Source organism: Panthera uncia (assembly GCF_023721935.1).
Source record: "Panthera uncia isolate 11264 chromosome B2 unlocalized genomic scaffold, Puncia_PCG_1.0 HiC_scaffold_24, whole genome shotgun sequence".
Taxonomy (NCBI): domain Eukaryota; kingdom Metazoa; phylum Chordata; class Mammalia; order Carnivora; family Felidae; genus Panthera; species Panthera uncia.
The window spans coordinates 11,433,916-11,454,569 of NW_026057580.1; the positions used below are offsets into that span (position 1 = coordinate 11,433,916).

At 41.1% G+C, this 20,654-nt stretch overlaps 1 long non-coding RNA gene and 1 pseudogene across 1 annotated transcript; both read left to right on the forward strand.

Moving 5' to 3' along the window:
- The first annotated feature begins 6,876 nt into the window (after nucleotides 1-6,876).
- LOC125939239 (uncharacterized) lies at nucleotides 6,877-6,972 on the forward strand (annotated as a pseudogene).
- Nucleotides 6,973-8,524: 1,552 nt separating this feature from the next.
- LOC125938483 (uncharacterized) lies at nucleotides 8,525-15,415 on the forward strand. Its single transcript, XR_007462715.1, has 4 exons — nucleotides 8,525-8,746; nucleotides 10,178-10,270; nucleotides 13,942-14,025; nucleotides 14,863-15,415. It is a non-coding gene; the product is annotated as an uncharacterized LOC125938483 (long non-coding RNA).
- The last annotated feature ends 5,239 nt before the right edge of the window (nucleotides 15,416-20,654 follow it).

A 20,654-nucleotide genomic window follows, 5' to 3' on the forward strand; every position in this document is an offset into this window, starting at 1 on the left:
TAGCCCTGGGTCATAAGCTCTTCCTGAAAAGCAGATTCTCCATCTGTCCTAGAGTTTGAAATCTGAAGATATTAGCAATCTGATGAGTTTATTGTTGCTGTCATGTTAATTTTTGAAGTACATTTTTATTATAAAAATAACATCTGTTCAATGTTTTTTTAAAAAACGTAGTCAAAAAACAACAACAACAAATAGGCAGACTTAGTCTTACTTCCCAGAAGCCATAATTGTTACTAGTTCCTTCTCTATCTAGAAAGAGTTATGTGCATGTAAGCATGTATGTCCATATACATATAACAGGTATGAATGAACTGATCCACAGCTCTTGGGGCACAGGTAATATCTTATTTCTTTATGGACTCACTCATATCAAGTCTGACCTCAGCCCTGATCATCACTGACTAGAATTCTAGAGTCTAACACTGTTCAGACTGTCCCCCTTGGGTCACACAGGGAAGCTTTAGGCTCACGCTGTCCTGAGGGAAGAGGAGAGTCTGCTGCTCTGACCATGGTGGTCAGCACTGCCTTGTATTCCTTGTTTCTTGCCTAGGCCTGTGGGGTGCATTAGAATCAAGCCGCTCAGGTGCACCTGGGTGGCTTAGTCAGTTAAGCATCTGATTCTTGGTTACCACTCAGGTCATGATCTCACAGTTTCATGAGTTTGAGCCCTGCATCAGGCTCTGTGCTGACAGTGTGGAGCCTACTTGGGATTCTCTGTCTCCCTCTCTCTCTGTTCCTCCCCCACTTGTGCTGTCTCTGTCTCTCTCAAAATAAATAAATAAACTAAAAAAAAAAGAAGTCAAGCCACTCAGCTGACCTGGGCAGGTCCTAATCACCCATTCATGACACCAGCAAAGCCAGGAGTGGGGAAAAAAAAACACCAACTTTGGAAATAATTTTATATTTGAGAAGAAGGAGAAAGAGGAGAAATAGAAGCAGATGGAGAGAGAGGAGAGCATGAAAGCAGTCACACTACTGGGGAAAATCACAAATCTATAGTATACCCTTAAAGCTGTTTTTTGGTTTCATATACCTCTTTTATCGGGGCGGGGGCAGGGGGCACTGTAACATTTTTAGTGCTTCTCTACAGTCTTGATCTGGCCTTGCCTGGTGGCTGGGGACATTTGCCAAGGCTCTGAAAATGCCCTATCCAAAGTATCCTGGCCCAGTTCTCATGGACCCTAGCAACCAGTACCATCCAAGGGACTGCTTTGGAAGAGGCCTAGACCTTCACATTCCCTGGAGAAGTTGCATCCCCTATCTTTTCTCTGAGTTCCCAGAGTTCCAAGAATCAACCAAGGGGTATACTGTCTATCCCCCCATCTCAGACCAGACATCCAATACCTTCTAAAACTAAAGCCTACTTAGAGGTGGATTTCCTTCAGACTCTCGCTCAGCCTGATTCTTTCCTTTCCTTCTAAAATACACAAAAGACCTTACACCTAAAAGAGCTAGAAAAAGAACAAACAAAGCCCAAACCAGCAAAAGGAAGGAAATAATAAAGATTAGAGCAGAAATATATGATAGAGATACTTAAAAAAGAAAACAACAATGGAACAGATCAATGCAACCAGAAACTGGTTCTTTGAAAAGATCAACAAAATTGATAAATCTCTAGTCATACTCATCCAAAAAAACAAAAGAAAGAGAGAAACAGAGAGAAACAGAGAGACAGAGAGAGAGAGAGGACACAAATAAACAAAACCACTAATGAAATAGGAGAAATAACAACCAACATTACCAAAATACAAACAATTGTAACAAGAGTATTATGAAAACCTATGCCAACAAAGTTGACAAAGTTTTGCCAACAAAGTTGACAATGTAGAAGAAATGGATAAATTCCTAGAAGCAAATAATCTACCAAAACTAAAGCAGGAAGAAATAGAAAATTTGAACAGACCAATTACCAGCAATGACATTGAATCAATAATCAAAACACTCCCCCAAAACAGGGGCACCTGGGTGGCTCAGTCAGTTGAGTGTCAGACTTTGGCTCAGGTCATGATATTGTGGTTCTTGAGTTTAAGTCCTGCGTCAAACTCTGTGCTGACAGCTCAGAGCCTGGAGCCTACTTCAGATTCTGCGTCTTCCTCTCTCTCTCCCTGCCCCTCCTCTGCTCACATTGTGTCTCTCTCTCTCTCTCTCTCAAAAATAAACTTAAAAAAAGACAGCCCCCCCCTCCAAAGAAAAAACAAAAGTCCAAGACCAGATGGCTTCACAGGTGAATTCCACCAAACATTTAAAGAAGAGTTAATACCTATTCTTCTCAAGCTATTCTAAAAAATATAAGAGGAAAGAAAACTTCCGAATTCATTCTGAGACCAGTATCACCCTGATACCAAAACCAGATAAAGTCACCACAAAAAAAGAGAACTACAGACCAAATCTCTCATGAGTATAGATGCAAAAATCCTCAACAAAATATTAGCAAACTTAATCCAGCAATACATTTTAAAAACCACACACCACCATCAAGTTGGATTTAGTGCCAGAACACAAAGATGGTTCAATATTTGCAAAACATGATACATCATATCAATAAGAAAAAGTACAAAAAACATATGACAACTTCAGTAGTTGCAGAAAAAGCAATTGACAAAGTACCACAACCATTCATGATAAAAAAAAAAAAAACCCTCTGGAAAGTAAGTCTAGACAAAACCTATCTCAACGTAATAAAAGCCATATATGAAAAACCTACAACTAAAATCATACTCAATGGTGAAAAACTGAGAACTTCTCCCCAAAGATCAAAATATGTCCAATCTCACCACTGATAGTTAACATAGTACTGGAAGTCCTAGTCTCAGCAATTAGACAGTATAAAGAAATAAAAGGCATCCAAATAGTAAAGAAGTAAAACTATCTGCAGATGATAAGATACTATATATAGAAAATCCTAGACTCCACCCAAAAACTACTAGAACTGGTAAATGAATTCAGTAAAGTCACAGGATACAAAATCAATGTACAGAAATCTGTTGCATTCCTATACAATAATAGTGAAGCAGCAAAAAGTGAAATTAAGAAAACAATCCCTGGGCGCCAGGGTGGCTCAGTCAGTTAAGTGTCTGACTTCCGCTCAGGTCATGATCTCATGGTTCGTGGGTTCAAGCCCCATGTCCGACTCTGTGCTGACAGCTGGGAGCCTGGAGCCTCTTTCAGATTCTGTATCTCTCTTTGCCCTTCCCTTGTTCGTGCTCTCTCTCTCAAGAATAAATAAACATTTAAAAAAATTAAAGAAAACAATCCCATTTATAATTGCACCAAAAACAATAAAATATTTAGGAATAAAGTTGACCAAATAGGTGAAAGACCTGTACTCTGAAAATTATAAAAACACTGATGAAAGAAATTCAAGACAACACAAAGAAATGGAAAGATATTCCATGTTCATGGGTTGAAACAATAAATATTGTTAAGATTTCTATACTACCTACAGATTTAACGTAATCTTTATTAAAACACCAATAGGGGGCACCTGGGTGGCTCAATTGGTTAAGCGTCCCACTTCGGCTCAGGTCATGATCTCACGGTCCATGAGTTCAAGCCCCGCGTCGGGCTCTGTGCTGACAGCTCAGAGCCTGGATCCTGTTTCAGATTCTGTGTCTCCCTCTCTCTCTCTGCCCCTCCCCTGTTCATGCTCTGTCTCTCTCTGTCTCAAAAATAAATAAACATTAAAAAAAAATTTTTTTTAATAAAATAAAATAAAACACCAATAGCATATTTCACAGAAATAGAAGAAACAATCCTAAAATGTGTATGGAACCACAAAAGATTTTGAAGAGTCAAAGAAATCTTGAAAAAGCAAAACAAAACTAGAGGTATCACAATTCCAGATTTCAAGTTATATTACAAAGCAGTAGTAATTAAAACCGTATGGTACTGACATAAAAATAAATACATAGGGGCACATGGGTGGCTCAGTTGGTTAAGAATCTGACTCTTGATTTTGGCTCAGGTCACAATCTCCCGGTTCATGGGTTTGAGCCCTTCGTCGAACTCTGTGCTGGCAGTGCAGAGCTTGCTTGGGATTCTCTCTCCCTTTCTCTGCCCCTCCCCCACTCACACTTGCCCCCCCCCCAAAATAAACAAATCAACCTAAAAAAAAAAAAAAAGATTCTCTCTCTCTCCCTCTGCCCCTCTACCTCCCTGTGCTCTTTGTCTCTAAAACAAACAAACAAATCAATGGAATAGAATAGAAAACCCAGAAATAAATCCACAATTATATGGTCAATTAATCTTTAACAAAGGAGGTATGAACATACAATGAGGAAAAGTTTTTTCAACAATGGTGTTGGGAAAACTGGACAGCAAAATTCAAGAGAATGAAACTGGACCACTTTCATACACCATACACAAAACAAATTCAAAATGGATTAAAGACCTAAATGTGAGAAAAGAAACAATCAAAATCCTGGAAGAGAGCACAAGCAGTAATTACTCTGACATCAGCCATAGCAACATTTTTCTAGATATGTCTTCTGAAGCAAAAGAAATAAAAGCAAAAATAAACTATTGAGACTACATTAAAGAAGAAAGTTTCTGCACAGACAAGGGAACAACCAACAAAACTAAAAGGAAATATACTGAATGGGTAGAAGATATTTGCAAATGACATATCCAATAAAGGGTTGGTATCCAAAATCCGTAAAGAACTACTCAACACCAAACCATGAAAAGATGCTCAACATCATTAATTATCAGAGAAATGCAAATCCAAACTACAATGAGATAACACCTCACACCTGTCAGAGTGGCTAAAATAAAAAACACAAGAAACAACAAGTGTTAGGGAGGATGTGGAGAAAAAAGGACCCTCTTGCACTGTTGGTGGGAATGCAAACTGATGCAGCCACTGTGGAAAATAGTATGGAGTTTACTCAGCAAGTTAAAAATAGAACTACCCTAGGATCCAGTAATTACACTACTGGGTATTTATCCAAAAAATACAAAAACACAAATTCAAAGGGATACATTCACCCCTATGTTTACTGCAGCATTATTTACAATAGTCAAACTATGGAAGCAGCCCAGATGTCCATCAATAGATCAATGGATAAAGAAGAAATAGAATATATATATATATATATATATATACACAAATACACAATGGAATATTATTCAGCCATAAAAGAGAATGAAATCTCACTATTTGCAATGACATGGATAGAGTTAGAGAGTATAACACTAAGCAAAATAAGTCAGTCTGAAAAAGACAAGTACCATATGATCTCACTCATATGTGAAACGTAAGAAACAAAACAAACAAGCAGAAGAAAAAAAAAAGAGAAAGAGAGAGGGACAAACCAAGAAACAGACTCTTAATTATAGAGAACAAACTGATTGTTACCAGAGGGGAGGTAGGTGGGAGGATGGGTGAATCAGGTGATGGGGATTAAAAAGTACACTTATCATGATGAAAAAAAAATGCAAATAAAATAAAATAATAAAAATTTGAATAAATAAATAAACAAACAAACACACACACAAAAAAAGTCAACCTCCTCTAGGGGTCAGGAAACCTACAACTTCAAGGAAACAAAGTCCTGGCTATGCAGAGGAGGAAGAGAACACCTGCATTCCTTTCTAATTCTTAATAGATTCTTACAATAAATTCATAATAAATTGTCCTGTTACACACATACTCTTGAATTTGATCATTTCTTAGAATATGATCCGTTTTGGGAAAGTTACTGTGGGAGATCAGTTAAAAATCATTTATGAAATGTTTTTTGGATGAAGAAGCCCATAATGGGCATAGTGAGGAAGAATTAAAGAAAGGAACAGACAGGATCCTTCTGACAAATTTCAGTCCAATTTAGACAAGATACATATACTATCTGAGGAACTATTTGAAAACAACTCAAGCCAGTGGATATTTACAGAGCTTCCACTAATAAAAGCTAACAGTTTCTAATAGCCTACTAGGAGCAGGTGCTGCACTAACCTGGGGAACTGCAACCGAGTAGACAGAGGTGCATGCTGCCTAGGTTGCTCAGAAGAACAGACACGAAACATACAGGGATGAGGTAGTGACTCTTAGGAAAGGGGGAACACAGGCTGCCACAGGAATGGAGAGACAAAGGACTAAACACAGGATGGGGTTTCAGGGAAGGCCTCCCTTGGAAACTGATATTTAAACTGAGACTTGAAAGTAACCAAAATACAAAGACGTGGGAGCTGGCAGAGGAGGGAAGCTGAGTTTACTGCTTAGTAGGCAAGGGAGGGCCATGTCCCTCAAGAAATAATTCAGTGGTTTGCCCAAGCAGAAATAGAAAGGGTGAGATATAGGTCCAAAAGGAGGAAACCAGTAAAGAGGGACTGAGTTTCCATCTCCGGCTTACAATGGGAGCTGTACACTCTATTTTGTAATTGGGTGTCTTCAGGTCTCGGTTCTCAAAAAAATAAGCACTCTCAAAGAGATCCAAGACAGGTCCTATGATATCCTGGGGGACTCAGAGCCAAAGTGGGCAAACCATATCCATTTACTCCAAGGATAGATGGATATTTCCTTACAAAGACTAAATAGGAATAGGAGAGGCAGAGAAAGAGGGAAGATGATGGAGGGATCAGCGCTGCAGAAAACTGAACAAGTTAAAGGAACCAAGAGAGATTGAAGGTATAGAAGCATGAAAGCAGAGAGGGTAGTGGGTAAAGTAGGCCAGATTAAGAAAGACTTCGTAGACCGTGTGCTATGGACGGGTTTGTGTGCCCCCAAGATTCATCTGTTGAAGCCCTAAACTCCAATGTGACTGTATTTGGAGATAGGGTCTTTTGTAGGTAATTAAGGTTAAATGAGGTCCTAAGACTGGGGCCCTAATTTGATAGGATTTGTGTCCTTAAAAAAGGAGGAGACACAAGAGAGCTCTTCTCCTTTTGTAGTTCATAAGAGTGATGATTGGATATTCACACCATTATGTGACATGTGCCTCCCTGTTACGACCTCGGCACATTACCTGTCTGACATGGAAAAAAAGAAGAAGAAGAAGAAGAAGAAGAAGAGGCCTCAGAATTAAACCTACTTTCTGGCACCCTGATCTCGGACTTACAGCCTCCAGAACAATGAGAAATAAATTTCTGTTGTTTAAGCCACCCACTCTGCAGTATTTTGTTATGGCAGCCAAAGCTAACATACCATATTAATTTGAACGAAAAATTCAATGAGGCTTTAAGCTGGGGATATACATGCTCACACTTAGGCCTGTGAAGGCTCACTTGGGCTGCAAAGTGGAGAAGGAATCTGATCAGGACAAGACTAGAAGCAGAGAGACAATGTAGGAGGTGAGTGTAGGCACCCAGGCTGGAGATGATGGAGGTTTGGAGCGTGATAGAGGGGACGGGAGGAAAAGCAGACAAACTGAAGAAACCTTTACAAGGTAAAATCAGCAGGACTTGGGGATTAACAGAATGGAAGGAGGAGCAGGGGGGGGGGGGCCTCCTCTAAAGGCCCCTCCTCCAAAGGCCCCTAAGGTACAGTTAGAAAGGGTACTGCACTGGGAGTCTCAAGATTGAGGCTCTAATCCCAGATCTGCCACCAGTAAATTACCCAGGGGCTTTGGCCAAGTCACTTTATTGCCCTTCACTGCTTTAATTTCCTCACCTCACAGAAAGAGTTGGGGCCTATTGATCTCATGGTCCCATTCAATTCTATTATCCTATGATTCTATGAAGTAAATGCACTAATGAGGACAAATTAAAACAATAGTATCACCTCCCTCAAGGCTAGTTTAGGGGCCCTTTCTCTATGCTTTACTTAACACTATTGATTATATATACTTATAACTGATCATCAAGGACATATCAGAATCCTCCACTTACTTGTCTGTCTCCCTCAAAAGACTGAAGACTCCTTGGGGCAAGATCCAGGTTTCCTGTACCTGGAACCAGGTCTCATATGGTAATTGAGTCATCATATTTTTTAAACTGATTATTTTAAAGTGCTGAGAGGACACATGGTTACTCTAGGAAGGTGTCTTGGTACAATGTGTTGTTTGTTTTCTGTATACGAGGCACTGTGGCAGATGCTAGGGTCAACAGAATAAACAAGTAAGCCAGTCATGGACCTTATGTCAAGTCAAGTAGCTTAGACAGACATTAAACACATGAGGACAAAAATGATGGTTTATTTCTAGTTGTGGTAAATGATACAAGGAAAAGTACTGGGTGCTGTGAATGTGTAATAGACATAACTTGGAGGTAGAGGAACAGTTTCTCTGCAAGAATGACCTTTATGATTATACAGATGAGTTGATTTACTCATAGAATGCAGGTGGGAAGAGAAGAGGGGGTAGTAGGTAGAGGAGAAAGGAAGAGAGAGAGACTTTTAGGCAGAAGGAATAATAAGCATGCATGAAGGCCTGAGGCAGGAAGGAGTTTTGGTGAGGAGGAGACAAGAAGGAAGCCCACCAGAATGGTAATGTTAGTTACCACAGTTAGTTAAGCTGTGGAATTATGGGTACTTTCAATTTTCTTTTGTATACATTTTTCATTTTACAGATTTTCTACAAAAAGTATGTATTATTTTAATCATCCAAGGGGGGAAAAGACAACACTGTTAGTTTAAAAAATAATAATAAAGGATGAAGAGAGAATGGGTGTCATGGAGGAAGGGGCACATTCCAGAGGGATTGATGACATAAGCAGTGAGTAATTCCTATGTGGGAGAGAGCAGTAAGCACATTGGTGGGGCTGGAACAAGGCAGCAAGGATGACTCACAAATGATACACCAAGGTCATGAAGGTGAGGCCAAGGAGTTGGGGGTAAGATGAGAAGTCACAGTGAGCTACTGCCAGGGGGCCTGAGCAGGGAGAATATACCTTTTTATAGAGGTGAGCAGGATAGAGAGAAAACAGGGGCAAAAAGACCCCCTGACAGGTCCCTGCAGGGCTGATGCAGGATAGTGGGGACCTGGTAAGGGCAATAGTCCTACAGCACAGAGCCAGCTTCAGTTACTTCCTCTGCTACTTCCCAGGCATTGAGGGGTTGGGCTGCCCCATGCTTTCTGCCCCTACAGCAGAAGTGGAAACTGTGGTTTCCAAAGGTCCTTCCTGATCTGCAATCTCTGAGAAAGAAACTGCTAGCCCGAGGACATTTCTAAAGAGATGAAGTCAAAGATAGGTTTGGGTGGAAGGGCAGGGCATAGGCAGGGTCTGGAAAATTGAGACCGGATGTAAGTTCTAAGATCTGCTCCCACCCACTCCTGATTGTGATAAGTATGCCTGCTACCCACACTGAATCCTTTGCCAGAGTCTCCCCCTGGGGCTGTGAAACATGTTTAGAACTGGGATGTGAGTTCAGGAGGGGGTGGAAATTGGCTCCCCTCCCCTCTGAGCTGGACCCATACCCATTGCCTCAGCCACCTCCCTTCTAGCCTTCCCTGCTTTTCCTATGCAGTTACCTCAGATCACCATCTAATTTCTCTACCTGAACACTCCTTGGCATCTCCCACTTACCTCACACTCCTAACATGGGTGCTGCCTTGCTCATTGCCAGCATAGAGATCAGAAGCAACTTCATCCTGGTCTTCCAGCCAGGAAGTTGAATGCAACATTAGGGTCTGTGTCCTAGCCTTTGACTGCTCTCCTGAGAAAAGAGATACAAAATTATATTAAATCATCATATTAAATCGGTGTATCAAATGCAGGACCAGTCAGTAAGTGGCTGAGGGATCTCTGTTCATAGCTCTGTAGTTGGCCCTGAGCTGCTGTGAGGATGGATGGGGCATCTGAAGAAACAGTCCCAGTCTCCACAAGTTTTATTTGCTCTTTGGAGGCATCCAGTTCTTAATAAAAGTAACATCAACCCAGAAGCCCTGGGTCCATGTCACAGTGGAGTCCTTGCTGAGTCATCTAGAGTACCTCACTTACCCCTCTAGGCCTCAGGTAGTTCATTCCATTACTGTTATTATTAATGGTTGTTGAATAAAGAGGACACTCATAAGAAGCTCTGAGAGAGTATAGCAGATGGCATTTTCTGAAGATGAGTGGCCCTCCACCTCCATGCTCTTCTTCAGTAGTTTTATAGATTCCAGGGTGGGGTCATGTTCCCTCCCTTTGAATCTGGGTTGGGCTGTGACTGCACTGACCAATGGGGTACAGGGAGAACAATGTAGATCATAAAAAAGATGAGGTTATAAAAAGAATACAGTTCATGCCTGCTTCTTTCTTTCAGTAACCCAGCCACCATGCAGGAATAACCCAATCTAGACCACCAGGAGAGAAACTGAAGTCCCCAGCCAATAAGAAAGCATCCACTGTCAGATGTGTGAGTGAAGAAACCTGCAGATAATTCTGGTCCCCAGCTTTTGAGTCTTCCAGCTGCAGCCCCAGACATCATGGAGCAGAGACAAGCCATCCCCACTGTGTCCATCCAAATTCCTAATCCACAGAATCCATGAATATAACTAAGGGTGTCTCATGCTGCTAAGTCTTGGGGTAATCTGTTAGGCAACATTAGGTAACCAGAACATTGTGCTCGCTTCGGCAGTATATATATATATATATATATACTAGGTAACCAGAACATAGAGTAACCTTAGGACAAGCAAGAATGAGCAGCATATCAATTGAAGCAAGAAGTGCCCTAGAGGAGTTAAGAACCAGAATGGAATGCCATTAAATATGGAAAGCATTACTAGCTCTCACTATGTGGTTTCTAACCCAGTTCTGCTGTGACGTTGTTCCCTTAAAGGCCACCAACAACATCTGAACTAACAAACAAAACAAAACAAAACAAAATACCTCAACTTTTTCTCCATACTCATTCTTCTTCAAAGTCTTCTTCCCTTGACTTCCAGTGATAAGTTAAACTACCACACTAATATGTCTTTCTACTGATCTCTGCTTTGTTTTATTCATTGATTCCTCTTCTCCCACCCACCTTCCCACTAGGGAATAACCAACTTTCTTTCCAAAGGCTTGCTCCCCTCTCTGTCTCCATGGCCCTCAAAGAGCTTATTTCTTCTTATCACACTATCATCTGTGTGTCAGAGTCCCTCACTCTAGTATCTTCATAGCTAGCCCTATTCTTCTACATGAACTCCTATCTGGTAGATCCCATGACCCACTAGTTATGTACTAATACCTTATTTCTTTGCCACCTCAAATCCAACACACCCAAAATGGACCCACTGTAATGGATTCTGTCTGGGCCTCACTCAGATCTTTTAGCAGCTGGTCCACTCATCACCCACAAGCATGTTGTCTAATAACCACACAGCTGTCCCCTTTTTGAAGAATTGCCCTGGGTCAAATGGGAGCCAAGCCTTCCCCAGTTACACACACTTTGGGCAGGCCTGAGTCAATGACTGCCTGATGCAGGACTATAAGACACCAGCCCGCTTGCCTCCAGCTGTAGCCCACTCTTGTGACATCTGTACCAAGAGCTTTCCTATGGACTTCAGCTCAGCCCACTCACTTGCTCAGCTGCTTCCCCTTTGCCATCCCATTGTCCTTACTCTTCTTTTCTTCCTTCAATCAGCCCCTTGAATAAATGTCCCACCAGGCTCTGCTTCTTTTTTTGTTTATTTATTTTTGAGAGAGAGAAAGGGCACAAGCGGGGAAGGGTTTAAGGGGCAGAGAAAGAAACATGGAATGTGAAGCAGGCTCCAGGCTCTGAGCTGTAAGCACAGAGCCCAATGCGGGGTTCGAACCCACGAATTATGAGATCATGATTTGAGTTGAAGTCAGCTACTCAACCGACTGAGCCACCCAGGAGCTCCACAGGCTCTGCTTCTAAGTGGCCCAGTTGAAAACACCTACCAAGGCAGGTTTGTTCTGTTTACCCTGTAAATCCTGTGTCTTGACCCCAGCCTGAAACTCCCTATCAGGCCAGTCATCAAGCCAAACACATTGTCTAGCAAATGGCTCTCAGATGTATTCCTACCTCACAGCTGGATTGTGAAATCAGTCTCCCCTGCACCCTGCCTGATGCTTCCTGTTTTTCCACCCTTCTCCAACATGTCTAGCATGTAATTGCTAGATTAAAAATTTTTAAATGCCTCTGATTGTACAGCTCCCCTACCCAAAAGTTCAATGCCTCCTGTTTCTAGTGGCACCAGATAAAGATTCTTTTGTCTGCTTTCCTGGCCCCTCACTGAGATCTGGCCAGCTTCCATCTTATTTACTTAATCTCATTTTCAGTATTTCTAATTTTTAGTTCCAGCCAGCTCCTTCAGAGTTCCACAAACACACACATTCCTATCACACCAGCAGGACTTTTCCCTCTCACCTATACTTTCCTAAATCCCACCCACTCGTAGGAGTATAACTGAATCAACATGAGTTCACCCCTTGATGAATCAGACGCTGTATCAGGTTGTTGCAAAAAGAAAACTTTATTTGCTGCAAACAAGGAGATCATGTGGAATAGCTTCTAAAGCTGTGACTCCCTGAGCAAGGGTGGATGGGTTCCATTTTATTTACGGTTAGGATAAATATTTAGACAGGGAAACCTTGTCATCATATGTAGAGGTGGGCTTAAGGTCATGCATGCACCTTCAGGAAATATGCCTACAGATACATTGTATGTTATGTAAATGAGGCTGAGGCTCCTCCTTGGGCAGAGGTTTTAGTATTATAATGAGGTAAAGGTAATGGTAGGTCATTCTAGAGGTCACTCCATGATCCATCTGTGCAGGTGCCAGTTGGGGATTAAGCTCAAACTGGTCTGGGTGGTCTGGGCTGGCTGAAGGTCTTATCAGAGCACTTGCTATTGCTTAAGGGGCAGTATTGCTTTCCATTTGCCTGAGTTAAGAGATAAGCTGGAAAAAAGAGGTTAAGGAAAAATGTGGGACAAAGATCAGTGAGTTCAAGCCATTGGGTTCAAGTCTTGGGTTCTAGCTGGTAACAAGAGTGATGGCCAGCTGTCTCCCAGTATCCACTTGCTCCTTCTTCTTAGTTTCAAGATGGGCACATGGCTGCGTGGAGTAAATAAACATGTCCAGGTCTCCCTTGCAGCTAGATATGGTTGAGTGACTTCACCTCAATCTATTTCATATAAGCAGAAATGTTGTGTGTTGCTTCTATTGATGGCCTTAATAGGAAGGGGAGTTTTTCTTTGCCTTTCTCTTCCCTACTGGCTGTAATGTGGAGCTTACACAGTGTTGGGGAGGGAGATTTCCTCTGTCATTCAGAGTCTTTCCAGCTGGACTAAGAATCAAATTGACATAAGAAAGATTAACAGGAAAAAATCAAATGTAACATACATGCAGGGAATCCACACAGACATGAAATTCCAAAGACAATGAGGCAACATGATGCTTATATGAGCTTGGGAGAGGGGTAGTGTCTGATGATACAAAGGAGTGAGAGACCATTAGCATGAAGGTGAAAGGAATATTTGAAAAAAACAAAGATCTCCCTATTATGCAGATAAGTTTCTTAGGTAAAGAGGAATCTCTGTTAGGGGATTCTGGGTGACTCAGCTAAGATGCCAACTCTTGATTTTGGCTCATGTCATGATCTCACGGTTTCATGAGTTCAAGTTCCATGTCAGGCTCTGCATGCTGACTGTGGGGAGCCTACTTGGGATTCTCTCCCTCTCCCTGCCTCTCTCTCTCTCTCTCTCTCTTAAATAAATAAATAAAAATAAATAAATAAATAAATAAATAAATAAATAAAACTTTTTAAAAAAATAGCTCTCTTTGGTACAAGAGAGCTCCCTCTGGTATAAACAGGCAGTGAGGGAGATATGAAGAGCTTCTCCATTAGGAGAAGCTGCATTTTGATTGCTTATAACTCAAAATAAAATTCATGCCAAACTGGCCTATCTTGGGGCAGCCAGCCCTTGGCCCCTACAGCAGCCATCTTATATCATGAAGTAAAAGCCATGTTTGTGTGAGGCAACAAATTAGAGCTACTAGCCAACCCGAACTGCCTACCTCAATCTAGAGAATTAACTTATAGGTAGTAAACCACTGTTGTTTTTACTCACAGCTGAATCCAATCCTAACTGGCACTCAATCCTTCATGATTCTACTCACATTTTGTGAAGAAAGAAGTGGATGCAGTGGTGGACAGGTAAATAATTAATAACTATGTTGGGGGTGGGATAGGGGGCAAGTCCTCATTTGCAACATTCCAATTTCCATGGCATAAAAATTCCCATCAAGGTCAACTTCAAGCTAGCAATATTATGTCAATTGGCTCACAAAAATCCTAAAAATACAATGATTGGGTCCTGGATCCTTGTGTGAGCTGTATGAGCTGGCTCCGACACATCACTGATGAAGCGCTGGGATGGCAATAACATTTACCAAAACTTACATGTTAGCATGTAATAGGCATTTTGCATACATTATCTTTTTTAGTCTTTCTACCATCTGCTGAGGGTTAAGGCCAAACTTCCTCAACCATTAATACCTTTTGGGAAAAATTCCAATATAAATGGATTTTTTTTAAAGTATCTTTTCTTTTTTTTTTAACGTTTATTATTTATTTTTTTGAGACAGAGAGAGACAGAGCATGAACAGGGGAGGGTCAGAGAGAGGGAGACACAGAATCTGAAACAGGCTCCAGGCTCTGAGCTGTCAGCACAGAGCCCGACGCGGGGCTCGAACTCATGGACCGCGAGATCATGACCTGAGCCGAAGTCGGCCGCTTAACCGACTGAGCCACCCAGGCGCCCCTTAAAGTATCTTTTCTATAACCTTGGAAGATATGTTGGTCACTCCTATTATGGATAATTATAAAAAGTAGGAAATGGAGGTTAGGAAGAGAAAATGGGATATGGTGGATATTTTCTGGGGTTTGATCATCCAGCATACACTCTCTGCTCTATGTAGTCGTCATGACTGTCAGGTAGTTTCCTTTCTCCCCCTGGCCCCTAAACTAGGCTAACCAGATTGTCTCTTCTAGGGCTTGGAATGATGAACATGAATGGGAGAGATGGAAAAATCTGATTGTCACTCATTCATTTCAGCACGTGGCAAGGGCAAGATTTAATTTTTGCCACTGAATCCCCTGGAGCTGCCTTTGTTTCTCTGTTCCTTAAGCCTGGTTCTCTAGCCTTCCTTTGATTCTGTGAGCTATCCAATATCCTCCCAGGATTCAACATTTCTGTTCAAGTTAGCCATAATGAGTATCTGTGGCTTGAAACCAAAGAAATCCAAAGGAAGAAAGACAGAAGCTTTAGAAAAAAATTAAAGGAAGCTGAGGCAAAGCGCACAGAGCTTTAGAAAGACATTTCTAAATCACTACCAACAGGGAAGTGGCCATGATTATGTAAGGAGAACTGAGGCAAGACCAGTCAGAATGCAGGGCTAGAGTTTTATGTATTCTACACCGCAGGAATTGATGGGCAGAATTGACATTACATAACCCTGAGTGTTACGTAAGGTGTTTGAGCTATACCACTGGATGCTCATCACAGGGTAATTAAGTAAAGGCAACTCAAATATATTTACATCTAGAATGTCCAACTTACTCTATGTTTCTAGAATCACATAAAAAGTGTGGGAGGCACCAGTCAGAGTGGTCAAAATGAACAAATCAGGAGACTATAGATGCTGGAGAGGATGTGGAGAAATGGGAACCCTCTTGCACTGTTGGTGGGAATGCAAACTGGTGCAGCCACTCTGGAAAACAGTGTGGAGGTTCCTCAAAAAATTAAAAATAGACCTACCCTATGACCCAGCAATAGCACTGCTAGGAATTTACCCAAGGGATACAGGAGTGCTGATGCATAAGGGGCACTTGTATCCCAATATTTATAGCAGCACTCTCAACAATAGCCAAATTATGGAAAGAGCCTAAATGTCCATCAACTGATGAATGGATAAAGAAATTGTGGTTTATATACACAATGGAGTACTATGTGGCAATGAGAAAGAATGAAATATGGCCCTTTGTAGCAACATGGATGGAACTGGAGAGTGTGATGCTAAGTGAAATAAGCCATACAGAGAAAGACAGATACCATATGTTTTCACTCTTATGTGGATCCTGAGAAACTTAACAGAAACCCATGGGGGAGGGGAAGGAAAAAAAAAAAGAGGTTAGAGTGGGAGAGAGCCAAAGCATAAGAGACTCTTAAAAACTGAGAACAGAGGGCTGATGGGGGGTGGGAAGGAGGGGAGGGGAGGTGATGGGTATTGAGGAGGGCACCTTTTGGGATGAGCACTGGGTGTTGTATGGAAACCAATTTGACAATAAATTTCAAAAAAAAAGTGTGGGAGGTTTGTTGTTGTTTTTAATATGTTGATCATTTGGATGGAGGATCAGAGAGAAAACACAGACCTCTAAGCACTCAGTTAGCATTTTATTTTCTAGAAAGTAAAATGAATTTACAATCACCTCATTAAAAACTATAAGCAATGGAGAGTACGGCAGATTTCTAGTATAGAAGCAACAAGTTGTATTTGGGTTTGTGTGACTGCCCAGCATTCTTGCTAGTTCTGTGTCTCAACAAAAACTTTCCCCCTCACCCCATCCTGCAGTGATCTCACCCTGCTCTGAATTCCTAGAATGCTTGCTTTCTGTATCAACATTCCATTCATTTGACATTCATCATAGTTGTTTGCTGAGGAAAAGTACTTATAAGTTCTAATATACCAAACAAATGTTAGTTATATGCTATTACGTGTGTGTGTATATATATACACACACACACATATATATGTCTATGCATACATATAATGTACACATATTAATGTATACATGTATGTATATAATATACATACATAAATACACGTGTATATATGTACAATTATATAGTTGTTATGTGTTTCTCTTATTTTCCCTTCATTGGGAATTGTGATCCCATGATTCCCCTTCATTGGGGATCATCACAAGATGATCTCAAGTCCTTATGCTCTTGAGATAAAGAGCTGGAGGAGATTTCTTGGGCATTATTTGTTATGTGTTTCTCTTATTTTCCCTTCATTGGGTTATAAGCTTCTTAAAGCATATTTTATCCATCCTTCTGTCTTCTACTGCTCTTAGTTGGAACACAGTTGTTACTCAATCTACTGATGTTTTGAGTATGGGGATTTACCTCCACCATTTCACAAGTACATGACCTTCAGCCACTTACCTTCACTGCCCTTCTGTGTCCTACAGGGCTGTTGAGAGGACCAGATGAGATAATGGGCACAAGGCACCCTGGAAGGGTTAGTTCCCTGTGGCCTATGACAGAAAGAAAACTGTGGCTTTAGTTCCTCCTTCAATCTCCTGTCTTCTTTTTCTCAGAAGTTTGGGTCATGGGTGTGATCAGAGATATATTTCTCTTTTTCAATAATAGATTTCTGAAGTGATTCCGAGACTTCTAAATGGGCAGTATGCAACATAATCTAATGAGAGAAGACTGATCTAGGCTGTTTTTATTTTATTTATTTATTTATTTATTTATTTATTTATTTATTTTTCAATATATGAAATTTATTGTCAAATTGGTTTCCATACAACACCCAGTGCTCATCCCAAAAGGTGCCCTCCTCAATACCCATCACCCACCCTCCCCTCCCTCCCACCCCCCATCAACCCTCAGTTTGTTCTCAGTTTTTAACAGTCTCTTATGCTTTGACTCTCTCCCACTCTAACCTCTTTTTTTTTTTCCTTCCCCTCCCCCATGGGTTTCTGTTAAGTTTCTCAGGATCCACATAAGAGAGAAAACATATGGTATCTGTCTTTCTCTGTATGGCTTATTTCACTTAGCATCACACTCTCCAGTTCCATCCACGTTGCTACAAAGGGCCATATTTCATTCTTTCTCATTGCCACATAGTACTCCATTGTGTATATAAACCACAATTTCTTTATCCATTCATCAGTTGATGGACATTTAGGCTCTTTCCATAATTTGGCTATTGTTGAGAGTGCTGCTATAAACATTGGGGTACAAGTGCCCCTATGCATCAGTACTCCTGTATCCCTTGGGTAAATTCCTAGCAGTGTTATTGCTGGGTCATAGGGTAGGTCTATTTTTAATTTTCTGAGGAACCTCCACACTGTTTTCCAGAGCGGCTGCACCAATTTGCATTCCCACCAACAGTACAAGAGGGTTCCCGTTTCTCCACATCCTCTCCAGCATCTATAGTCTCCTGATTTGTTCACTTTGGCCACTCTGACTGGCGTGAGGTGATATCTGCGTGTGGTTTTGATTTGTATTTTCCTGATGAGGAGCGATGTTGAGCATCTTTTCATGTGCCTGTTGGCCATCCGGATGTCTTCTTTAGAGAAGTGTCTATTCATGTTTTCTGCCCATTTCTTCACTGGGTTATTTGTTTTTCGGGTGTGGAGTTTGGTGAGCTCTTTATAGATTTTGGATACTAGCCCTTTGTCCGATATGTCATTTGCAAATATCTTTTCCCATTCCGTTGGTTGCCTTTTAGTTTTGTTGGTTGTTTCCTTTGCTGTGCAGAAGCTTTTTATCTTCATAAGGTCCCAGTAATTCACTTTTGCTTTTAATTCCCTTGCCTTTGGGGATGTGTCGAGTAAGAGATTGCTACGGCTGAGGTCAGAGAGGTCTTTTCCTGCTTTCTCCTCTAGGGTTTTGATGGTTTCCTGTCTCACATTCAGATCCTTTATCCATTTTGAGTTTATTTTTGTGAATGGTGTGAGAAAGTAGTCTAGTTTCAACCTTCTGCATGTTGCTGTCCAGTTCTCCCAGCACCATTTGTTAAAGAGACTGTCTTTTTTCCATTGGATGTTCTTTCCTGCTTTGTCAAAGATGAGTTGGCCATACGTTTGTGGGTCTAGTTCTGGGGTTTCTATTCTATTCCATTGGTCTATGTGTCTGTTTTTGTGCCATAGGCTGTTTTAAAAGTATCAAAATCAAGGTAAAGCTATCAGCCTTCAATAAATGTTTTCCCCTATGCACCAGTTTTCCTTCTCTCACCCCATCATCTAACCCAGTGTTGTCCAATAGAACTTTCCGTGATGATAGAAATGTGCTATATCCATGCTTTCCAATATGATAACCATCGTTATCTTCATTTAAATTTTCTTTAATTCAAATTTAAATAGCTACATGCAACCCTATGGGACAGCACAGAGCTAAACTAAGAGAATCTGGGTCCTTTATTCATTCATTCAATCAGTCAATCAACCAATCAGTAAAAATCTATTGAGTACCTAATATGTGCCAGGTACAGTATTAAGCCCTGACAAGGGGTTCAATGATTGTCTCTCATCTGAAAGAATTCAAAATTTGTTTATGGACCCAGCAATAGCACTACTAGGAATTTACCCAAGGGATACAGCAGTGCTGATGCATAGGGGCACATGTACCCCAATGTTTATGGCAGTCCTTTCAACAATAGCCAAACTATGGAAAGAGCCTAAATATCCAACAACTAATGAGTGGATAAAGAAGATGTGGTTTATATATACAATGAAATACTATTTGTCAATGAGAAAGAATGAAATCATGTCATTTGCAGCAATGTGGATGGAACTGGAAGGTATTATGCTGAGTGAAATAAGTTAGTCAGAGAAGGATAGATATCATATGTTTCACTCATATGTGAATCTTGAGAAACTTAAGAGAAGTCCATGGGGGGAGGGAAGGGGGAAAAATAGTTACAAACAGAGAGGGAGGGAGGCAAACCACAAGTGACTCTTAAATACAGAAAATGGAATGAGGGTGTGTGGGTAGGGGTGGGGGAGAGGGGGAAATGGGTGATGGGCATTGAGGAGGGCACTTGTTGGGATGAGCACTGGGTGTTGTTTGTAAGCCAATTTGACAATAAATTATATTTAAAAAATTTGTTTATGGAAGCAAATAATCCCTTCAGATGATCTCAAGTCCTTATCCTCTTGAGATAAGAGCTGAAGGAGATTTCTTGGGCATTATTTCTGCAAATAACTTACCTCCCTGACTTTGCCTGCTAGATTAGGATTCTTGCCTGAGCTAGAGGCAGTTCTCAAAGGGCAGTGATATAGCCAGGGGTACCCATGCCCAAAAGTCCTACCCACCAAAGTTATTCCATCCTGGGGAGTGAGTGCACAACACATTCAGAGTTTGAAAGTGAAACCTAAGCAAAGATGCAAATGTCAAAGCAGTGTAAAACCCCAAAGACACTAAAAGCCAGGGCAGTGAGCCAAATAATAACATTAATAATGAGGATTGTTGAAAGACAGGAAAACATAGAGGTTGGTTGCTCTGTCTCTGGAACCAAACTTCCTGGATGGCAATCCTAGCACTCCCCCCACCCTCCGCTGTTGCGTAACAGCCTTGGTATCTCTTCACTTGTAAAATAGATGTTATAAAAGCCCTCTTTTCAGAGGCTTACTACAAATACTATATAAATTTGAACAATGAAATTGAACCCAAGTGGACTAGCTCTGGACTTCACTCTGACCAATATGCCACACAGCTGGACTGCAGAATGAGATAGACCAGAGATCCAGTCTAACTCCTACTACTTTATAGTAATGCAGTCTTGGGAAACTGAGCTGCCTCATTGAACCTCTCATTTTCTTCCTCTGTAAAATGAGGGTATAAATAATAATAGTAGGGGTTTGTGAAGACTAACTAAATTGATTCATGTATAGCAGTCAGAAAGAACAGTGCCTACAAGGGAGTGGGAAGCAAGGCAGACAGAGATACTGAGCCACAAGGTTGTTGGGTGAGGTCAGGAGGGTGTGTTCTTGGAGCTGCTGCAGTTCCAAGGGAAATTGCTGCAGCATCCTGAGGACATGCCAGTCCT